This window comes from Gossypium arboreum, chromosome 9 (assembly GCF_025698485.1).
Source record: "Gossypium arboreum isolate Shixiya-1 chromosome 9, ASM2569848v2, whole genome shotgun sequence".
Lineage (NCBI taxonomy): Eukaryota > Viridiplantae > Streptophyta > Magnoliopsida > Malvales > Malvaceae > Gossypium > Gossypium arboreum.
Window position 1 is genome coordinate 7,369,241 of NC_069078.1, and position 10,552 is coordinate 7,379,792.

Consider the following 10,552-nt stretch of genomic DNA (forward strand, 5'->3'; position numbering starts at 1 on the left):
AAAGATAGCTTATATTAATAGGTAATCTAAACATGTCCTTAGTTTAATCAAAATTTAACAAATCAATTAAAAGACTAAATATGCGGCCTATCAAGTCCAAATGAGGAGATACCTTGTCTTGGGTATTGGAGAGGATGATAGAGACATAGATGTAACTGATAGTACATTAGACAAGACCCAAATAGAATAGATACTAGATCCGTTTATGGATTTATTCACTTGTGACGTTCATCGTGTAACATTCCTTAATCCGAAGTGGATGAATGGACTATATATGCATGACTTGTATACATTGATGTAAATGAAAGCCTGAGTTCAAATAAATAAGAAACCAGAAGCTGATATGTTGGGTATAGGACTTCTACATGATGTAGCATTATTCCATAATAATGGAATTCATACTCCAATAAAGGGTAGAAGATATCCTCTCACTGACATTACATGATAGATAGAAAGTAACGTGGTCACGAGTCATTTGTCTTAGAGAGAAATGATTTAATTACTCTTCATTAGTAATTGAATTTTCATAAAGGGTTATGCAATGGCAAAAAAGGATCATATTGAGAGAACAAATTTATCCCAAAGAGATTAATAATATCCTACGAGGGTAAGCACTTATGATAAGGTCATTGGACGAGCACTTAATGATTAGTGTAACACCCCCACCCATATCCGACGCCGAGACATGGTTCAAGGTGTTACCTAACTTAACTCAACCAACTATACAAAACCGGGCCGTAAAATCTTGATGAATTTTAAAACTTTTCCTTTCATAAGCAATTTGTTCCTTAAATGGGCTTACGAAGTCCAAAACATATATTGGAGATGATTAGGCTTAATTGAGAACTTAAGAAAAACTTGGAGAAATTCATGCTTTAGGGTTCCATACGCCCGTGTGACTCGGGACACACCCACGTCCTCAGCCCGTGTGTAACACTGACTTTAGGGCACGGCCATGACACACGCCTGTGTGGCCTGCCTGTGGGCAATACTGACTTATAGACACGGCTATGGCACACGCCCGCGTGGCCTAACTGTGGACAATACTGATTTAAAAGTTTAAGTGCAGGGGGACACACGGCCATAACACACACCCATGGGGGTGAGCCGTGCATCACACACGGTCTAAACAAACGCCTGTATGGACAAACAAGGCTATCCTCCAAGCCATTTTGTTACCCATTTTGCACAACCTACACAAGGCCATTTCAATATGCTAATTCCATCCCAAAAGACATCAATTCATCCATAGAAGGAACATAATATACATTTACCAAAATGAATAATAGCCATTATCTAGGCTTAATACAAAATGAAGGGCTTTTATCTTAAGCCAATATACATAAACAATTTCTCAATAATACAACTTCCTAGTCTAGCCCTATACGTGCCATAATCAAAAATATAAATCCAACTATACCGAGTATTATAGCTGATAGTATGATCGATATCTCTGACTTCAAGGGATCCTCAAGCAACATGGTAGTACTGAAAGAAAAGGGAAGGGAAAGAGAGTAAGCATAAAGCTTAGTAAGTTGCATATAAATAGATATAAAACAACAACTTTACTATTTATCAATTATGCTCATAGCTCGAAGGTAAGTATAAACTAGACTTACTCATTACCATCAACTCAAGTCATATTTTCTAATCAAGTTCATTACTCATGCATACCAAATAGGTACCTGTAACACTTACAACATTATCATACTTTCCTTATTAAATCTCTTTCTTAACTCTTAAAGTTGAACCTTTTGGAATACTATCGGATATTCTATAAGCTTCAAACATGGGTTAAGTTGCCGCTGCCATGTCCCAGACATGGTCTTACACTAGCTCTCGTGTATACGTGCTGATGGATGTCCCAGACATGTCTTACACTAGCAGAAACTTAGCCGATGCATGTCCCAGACACGTCTTACACTGGCTATCATCATCGAGGCCGATGCATGTCTCAGACATGTCTTACACTAGCACTTATCTCTACGCCGATGCCATGTCCCAGACATGGTTTTACACTGGCCATCATAATGTGGCTGATGCATGTCCCAGACATGTCTTCTTTAGCCCTGATATAACGCAATGTTATGGCATGAACATCCGGTTTGTTTCCTGGGGTTCTCACTGAGTCTTTCTACTTACTCTATCATAAATATACATACTCATTTCAAATTTTGGAAACTCATGCTATATCAAATCAATAACAATGGAATACATGCATTTAATGATATAGTTATACTATTTACAGACAACTTACCTCAGTTTACAAAAAGTACTTGACTAGTTGGCTTAATCGGATTGCTTGGCTTTGCTCCGGTCTAGGCTCGATTTTGGCAAATCTTGATCTATTATAAAAAAATGCACTCATTCAGTCATTAAACACAATTAAGCTATCTAAAATTTACATCTTTGGTAAAATAACCATTTTACCCCTAGACTTTAGCAAAATGACCATTTTACCCCCATGTTCAAAATTTGATTTTTATCGAATTTATTCGTATTTCAAGCCTAGCTAAACTCTTTTTACTACTAGAGCAACCCAAAATTCTCACTATTTCACACACCTATTACTTAATTTGTAACTTATGCAAAATAGTCCCTTTAGGTGTTTTTCTGCTAACACCCTTCATAAAAGTTGTTTATAACACATCATATTCCTCCATAAAAACTCAACATATACCAAAAATACATCCATGGAAAAATTCTAAACTCTTGACCATTTTGTAAGATATCACCCTCATTTGAAAGTTCATGCTTCAAGGGTCTCAAACGTGTAAAAATCTTGAAGAAAACTAATTAAAATCACTTACTTATGAGTGCTTTAAGTTGTTGTAGATTTTTGAGCTTTCAAACCTCAATATTTGATGATATTTTCGGTCAACAAGGAAGAAGGAGTGAGGGAAAAATAAAAAATAGGCTTTTAGGCATTAATTTATTACATATGAGGTCATCAAAATACCTAACATGTTGACCACCTATTTTCTTGTCTTATGGCTGGCCAACCTATTCCAATAGGGTCTAAATAACCTTTAAATACTCCTAATTTTAATTTTCTATCTACTTGGCACCTTTGGATACTAAAATGTAACTGTTGCCTTTTATGTGATTTAGTCCTTTTTCGCAATCGGGCTTGAAATATTAAAATTAACTCACCAAAATTTTCATGCACTAATATAATCGTACTATAACCTCATAAAAATACTAAAAATAATTTTTCTATCTTCGAATTTGTGGTCCGGAGACCACTGTTTTGACTAGGCCATAAATCGGGTTGTTACAATTAGCTTTCGTAATGGTATATTGTAACGACCCGATTTCCAACAATACCAAAAAAATATGATTTTGGAACCTCATTTTCATAAACCGATTTCGTAAATATTAAATATGAATATTTATGGAGACAATATAAATATATATTAAAGATTGATCCAATAATTTTGCCAAATTAATAGTTAATTAAGGCTCAAGGATTAAATTGTAAAAGCCTAACCGCTATAAATTTGTAATTAACAAAATGATTGAGGATTAAAATAACAATTAACCAAAGATCCTAAATGAAAATTAGATCATTTTTAAATAAGAGAAAGTGGACGATGAGGGTAAAATCCGCTATAGTTTATTAAAGTTAAATTAAGTTAATTAAATCATGTTTATGTCAATTAAATTAGTTCAATTAAACATTAATCATGCTATATAAGCTAAGTTAGTGGATGGATGTCATCTTCTTCAACTATTTCTTCTCCTAGCCATCCCAAAGAAGAAGAAAACCTAAGGGAATCTGTACTGTAATGAAATTTAATTTGGAGAGATTATCTTTTAAAAGATAATCAAGCATACAGATAAGGTCTACAACAGGCTAAGTCTCCCATTTCCTTTTTTCATTATTTAGATTTTTCATAACCAAAATTCTAAAGTTGTTTTGGCAACTGAAAAATAAGAGAGAAGGCCTACAGAGTTGAAGTTCTCTTACATGTAGTTCGAAGGAAAACATAAAGCTTTTATCCCTAAAGTTGGTCTTGAAGTAGTAGAGAAAGAAGGAGAAACAATAACAACATGAGTGGCCACTAAGGAAGCCACTACAACTCATCTCTCAGCCTTTGAACAGAAGAATACTTCATCACCTTGATGTTAAGATTGCCTCCTAAGAGAAATCCATTCAATAGCTCCAAGCCAATGTTCATCATGCTAAATCCCTTAGGAATGACATACTTGTTAAAATGCTTCATTGATATTGGCAAATATGTTGAACAAAAAAAGGGAATAGTGGATAAGGGAACCGACATTATAGGAAGCATTGATGAGAGCAAATATGTTATGCTACAAGCCTCTATAACTTGACTAGGCTTCCTTTTCTAACTTGGTATGATGATTCTTATATTGTCATTCTACATTTCTTCTGTTGATGCTATAAAGATGATAGTTGACTTTTCACTCCTGCAACTTCATTAAGACTTTATTTTGTCTTCAGACTGTATCTTTTTACTCTTAAACTTTATTTCTAGATCACTGCTATCCTTTTACTCTTCAGATTGTCTTCATAGACAGTGTTGTTTTAGAAAAAAATTGTTTGTTCATCATTTTACTTTGTAAAAACTTGATGTAAACTAATGAAGCGAAAAAAAAAACATTACTCATGTCATTTTGGAAATCTAGTCCCCTTATTTTTTTTTCAAAAACGGATTCTTTATAATGCAACAGAAATTAGGGAACAATGTCCAATTTTACTTAAGTGAGATATCATGCGTTTTCTGGTTATTATGCTTGAGTAATCCATGCATGCAAAAATCTCCAAATGAAAAGTTACCAACAGGCTAGAAATAATTAAAAATAACAAACCAAAACCAATAGGGACTTATTAATAATACTTATTAAAAATGGTCTGAGGTCCAATGTAATTTTCCATATGTTGGGTCCGGTCCTAGTTTTGAGGTTTACCTAAAAAGTTAAAAAACTATAGGGGAGTGAGCTTATGAAAGCTCAGTGTGAGTCAAACAGTTATTTACAGAGACATAAATATCAAATATAGTGAAACATATTAGCATTAACAAAAGAACACAAAATCATCATTGAAATTTCATATCATAACATAGTCATTATGAAATCGATGTCAAACGGTGTATGGTCATGGGGTGATGCAATTGATGCAATGTAAAAGTTCCTATGCAAACCATCCGCTAGACACCATAATTTCCCTAGAACCCGTCTATCAAACCCTAACAAATGTGAGCAAAGCTCAATGTGGTAAAACCACTGAATGAATATAATTACAGAAAATCTGTCAAATAAAGAATAAATGCGAAAAAATGGCCAAATAACGAATAAATGTGACAAAATTGCCAAATCCCTTCAAATCTTTGATGTAGTGCACTAATTACGAATAAATGCAGACTTAATATGCCGCTGAAATCTCTATGGAACTCCTCCATTAACCAAAATAATAACCCACCCCAATGTACATGCAATATGTCATACAATCTCATACATAGTCATAAATCAATACTTTCACAATTTATTAGCATGTTTAGCATACCCTCAAATTATCAAATACTTTCAGTGAATAGGATCATTGATCCAACTTTCAATTTACCATCAAGGTGGTATCATTTAACAAATCACAATTTCATGTGTTCTTACAACTTTTCTGTGTGTTTGTATAGCAGTCTTTCAAACTTTACATAGCAAATTACTCATACCAATCTATCATGCATAAGCCTTATTTTCATTCAAAATCATGCTATACAAAAAACCAATCATACATCACATTAACTAACCATTCACAACAATATCATTCATGCAATCTGTAACACCCCAAATCTGGCCTAGACATTATAGTCGAATCCAGAAGTGTCACATGAAATGGGGTTGAAAATCATTGTCGTTAAGTTAAAACCACATTAATTTATTAACCCTTATCATTTTTATCAGTTTCGACATTCTTATTCAATTAGTTGCTTAGATGGAAAAGTATTTGTAGCAAAAGCTTCTAAAACCGTTGAATGTAGGAAATATCGTTTCGAAGTTTTTAGAAAACCTTAGTTTTTGGTAAAATCTGAGCTTTTGTCGAGTTCTGCAATATTAAAATCATAAAGCACAGTCAAACCCAAGTATAAACAATAGTCTGAAAAGTCCACATTTACAAAAATATCCAGAAAAGAAACGAGAATTTAAATAAAAACCATAACCGAAACGGTCCAAGACATGTGATCATCGTCGAGTCCTCCACTACATCGATCCGCCTAAGACTTTAGATTACCTGTATAGATCAAATAGAAAGAAGTGAGTTTACGTAAACTCAGTGTATAACCAAATTAAGCATGCATACATACAGAAATTTAGAATCAGACAGATACAGATTCGGGCCTAAGCCCATTACCGATACAGATGCAGATTCAGGCCTAAGCCCATATCAGATACAGACATAGATGTGCAAACCAAAATCAGATATCAGAAATTAGAATCCTACCCCAATCCTTTACACACCATCTCCAACCATCCTTATACACCATGTGGGGTTTAAAACACTTACCCAACCCTACACACCATATTATACCGATACGGGACATAACAGATATAATGCAGCCAAGCTGCCAGATAATAGGCGTAAATTGCCTTTCAGAACACTTCCTCTAATATACATCATCCCATCCCCAATATCAGATACAAAAATATACAAATACGGATAAACAGTCTAACATGTTCACATGCTTCATATAAGTGTACATTGATAGCAGCTATGCAGATAATAGTACAAGTAGACGTGCATCAGTATCCTAATTAGATCAGTATATCAAACAATTAGATCATACAACTTAGGGTTTATTTAGCCCTTACCGACCCTATAGCAGGCCCACAGTCGTTTGGGACGACTTGTGCAATCCTAGGAAAAAATTCATATAAATGGGCCCACACGGGCATGTGGGGGCCCAGATTGGCCCTGTCCGTGTGGATCACACGGCTTGGCCCAGATCCACGTGCTCGTGTGGGCCCACATGTCCAATTTGGCCTAGCTCGTGTGGCTCACACGGCCACACTCCAACCATCACACGACCTTCTTTTGCATAGGGCTTGGTTTTCGTCGATCACACAGCCGTGTCATCGCACACGGCCTACCATACGGTGGTGTGGCATCGACAGTGAGGTTTTTTTGATTTCGTCAATTCTTATTTTTGTGCATTTCGGGTACACACCTGGTATTGTTTCGTAGCGAAAACACTCTCGAGCCTTCTAAAACCTAAAATTGATCAATTAATCCGCAATTAATTGCTTGGAAACAATATAAATCGAACCATACCGTAATGGACAACCTGTAAATCATCTAAAACCTTTACCTTAGAATGCTTAACAATGTTTCCGCACAATCAAAGTGTTGATTGGGAACCTCCAGCCATTTGATCTTCCTTAAACATAAAATGAACCGATTAACTGAAGATTCGTTAGCCAAAACAAAAATTGCATTTACCAAACTTATCGATAACGCCCAAAAGCATTGATATAACGAGTCACGAAAACTTGATAATAGGTAAGAAATCAAAAACAAAATTGGAAGCAAGAAAGAGAAAAAGAAATCGGTAGAGAGTAGAAAGAAAAAGGGAAAATGACAAAGGAGGAGGAAGAGAACGTCAGCTTTTCTGAAGAGAATTTTGGGGAAACAAATTTACTCAAATCCCACTACCTACACTGTCATAACCACCTACTATCAGAATTTTAACTTCACTAAAACTCTATCCAATAACTGAGAAAAAAATACCCATGCTCGTGCAAGGATTTGAACACAAGACCTCCACACAACACACAGACTCCCTTACCACTCGAACCAACAATCTCATTCTGATATGGTTTTACAAGTAATTTAATAGAAGCCCATTGCGCAAATATAAGGCTTTAGTCAGAAAAATACCAAATGTAAGGCTTCAACTTGGGACCTCACACACACACCCAGAACACTTAACCATTGAAGCAGGTATACATTTATGACAAATTTTACAGAAGTAGAATTAATAGATTGGGACGCTATACAATCATTCAGTCAATTTAGTAGCTTCGCTAACATACCAAATAATTAGGGCTCAAAACGTACTTGGTTTGACCACATACAAATTTAATTACTTAGCTATTTAGCCAAGTCTAGTCAACAAACTAAATCATCAATTCTATCAATAACATCATCATTATCAATTAAGTTCTTGAGTTATGACCTACACTTTATTTTACGGTCTTCCGCAGCACACTTGTAAATCTTGCAATTTCTCTAATAAGCTTTAAAATTAACCTAAATTAAAAAATTAGTATTAAACTCAATTAATATACCTCTTAAATATCCCCCAAACACCCACTTATGGGTTCAATACAACCATTACAATTATAACTATTTTTCGAATCCAAACTAGTTAATTTCTTACATCGAATTGATGAAAATCGTACGCGCGAACGTCTTTTAGCTGCACTGTTGGTTTGGGGTGTTTAAGTTAGCACCTAACACATTTTAATACTGTAAAACCAGTATCTAATCCATGATTAAAATTATTTATTTAATCAATTAACAATCTTTCTCCAATATCTAAACCGAAACTATAAACTAGTTTACAATCAACTACACATATGTTTCCTAAATTGTCAGATTTGAATTGCCGATTGATCAAGATCAATTTTCCCTGATTAAAACATGATTAAAGGGTGATTAATAGGGTTCAAGATCCCAAAATAATTCTGGAAAAGGATGGGTAGAAATTAAAGAAAAATAACCCCTTTTTCCCATAGGCACACACACCACCACCAACGGTGGCCAAGTTGGGGCTAATTTGAAATCACTCTTAAGATCACTTAGGAGGCTACAAAAATACCCATTAAATCTTCAGATCTGAAAATTTGGGTTTTGAACTCTTGAGATTCATCAAGAAATTGAGAAATAAGGAGAACTTACACAAACTAGTTGATAGGGGCGACAATGGCACTTCTCGGCAACAAGGAGAATCGTTCTTGGAGATCCAAAATGTCAAATTTGGGATGGAAAATCAAGGGAGAATGACAGCAAGATGGAGGGGGAGATGATGCAAGATCTTGTGAAAAAGAAAGGAAAAGAAAAAGATGGTAGATAAAGATTTGTGGGCGACGACAACAAGGAAGAAAGAAAAAATAATTGAAAGAGAAGAGGAGAAGGAGAGGGACAAATAGGGTGGGGGAAATGAGACTAAAGGTTTATTATTTTGTCTAAAAATAATATTTATACCTAGGTCTAAAAGGTATGGACAACTAGGCTATTTCCTTAATTTAATTTCATGTTTTTCCATTTATTAGTTAACCACTAGGCTATTTCCTTATTTCCTTATTCTTGAAATGATTTTGCAATATTTATTTTAAAAATAAGGTGTGTCACATACTAGGTTTTGATGGAAAATTTTCAAAATAATAAAAATGGTGCAAAAGAAGAGATTTGAACTTGGGTTTCAAGGAACGTTTCACTAACACTTAACCAACAAACCAATACCTCATTTATTTCTTAAAATACACAGATATCTCAAAACTTAAGGCATGATCACTCTCTCTTGGTTCACAAACCCAATTCTACTAACCCTCGATTTTTGAAATGTGACAGTTGAGGCCTTTTTCATTTAGTGTCTGGATCAGTGCCAATTGCCTCTAACACTAATGACATGGAAAACTGTCATGTTTGGATTGACAAATTTTTGCAACAAGTATGGTTGGGCTGTGATCTTCTTGGTTGATTATGATTCTTCCCATCTTATCCTTGATATACAATCTACCCATGCATGGTATCTCCAAGATTTGTTTGGGTTGGATGAAACTCAATTAACATCCATAAAATTGAGGAACGAATCAAGTCGATGAATGGGACGATATCTTTAGCTGATTGGAAGACATATAATTCTTTATTTATATAATATTTATCTTACTTATGTTAAGAGATAATTGATTGCATAGATGAGATTATGTTAGCATGTCCATACTCATATAAAGTATGTGAACTTGTACAGGTTTTTGTACATGAGTTGAGGGCACTTATTTTGTTCAATTAGGAACCTAAATTTAGAGTGGATTATTTTGTAATAATCAACTGTGTTACTTAGTTAAGTGTCATAAGTTTTCATTGAATTTTTTAGATCTTGGGTACAAAAGTGAGAAGTCAACATTGGTGAATGTTAGGGCTTAAATTCACTTGTTGTACATGGTGATAAAATAGTAAATATTTTCTCTAGAATATACCTCACAAATATAAAAAACTGAACTGCGAAAACATCTTCTATATTATTTTATTTTCATTGTTTTGTACTTCAAGTACTTAGAACTAGTTTTGGAACAACTTGAATTGTTTGTCAAAATATTAATTAAGATTACAGGTACATGCAAGAAATAAAACTTGATTCACCGTCAGAAATGGAAAACGCAAAGAACTGGGGTAAAGCAAATGTGAAACCAAGAAATTCGGTTGTCATCATCATGATTGAAATTTGACTTGGTCAACTGAAACTTTAAGAACAGCTGTGGGCAAACCCTTTCATTGGTGAGTTGACTTGATTACAAAAACAGTCCTAGA

At 34.5% G+C, this 10,552-nt stretch overlaps 1 long non-coding RNA gene across 2 annotated transcripts; it reads right to left on the reverse strand.

The window, feature by feature from the left end:
* Positions 1–6,036: 6,036 nt before the first annotated feature.
* On the reverse strand, positions 6,037–7,397 carry LOC108456452 (uncharacterized). Of its 2 annotated transcripts, XR_001866924.2 has the most exons (3): positions 7,329–7,397; positions 7,188–7,231; positions 6,037–6,253 (listed from the first exon to the last, which is right to left on the reverse strand). It is a non-coding gene; the product is annotated as an uncharacterized LOC108456452 (long non-coding RNA). The 2 variants fall into 2 exon arrangements; XR_008270748.1 differs by lacking the exon at positions 7,329–7,397 and having other exon boundaries at positions 7,188–7,245.
* Between the last annotated feature and the right edge of the window lie 3,155 nt (positions 7,398–10,552).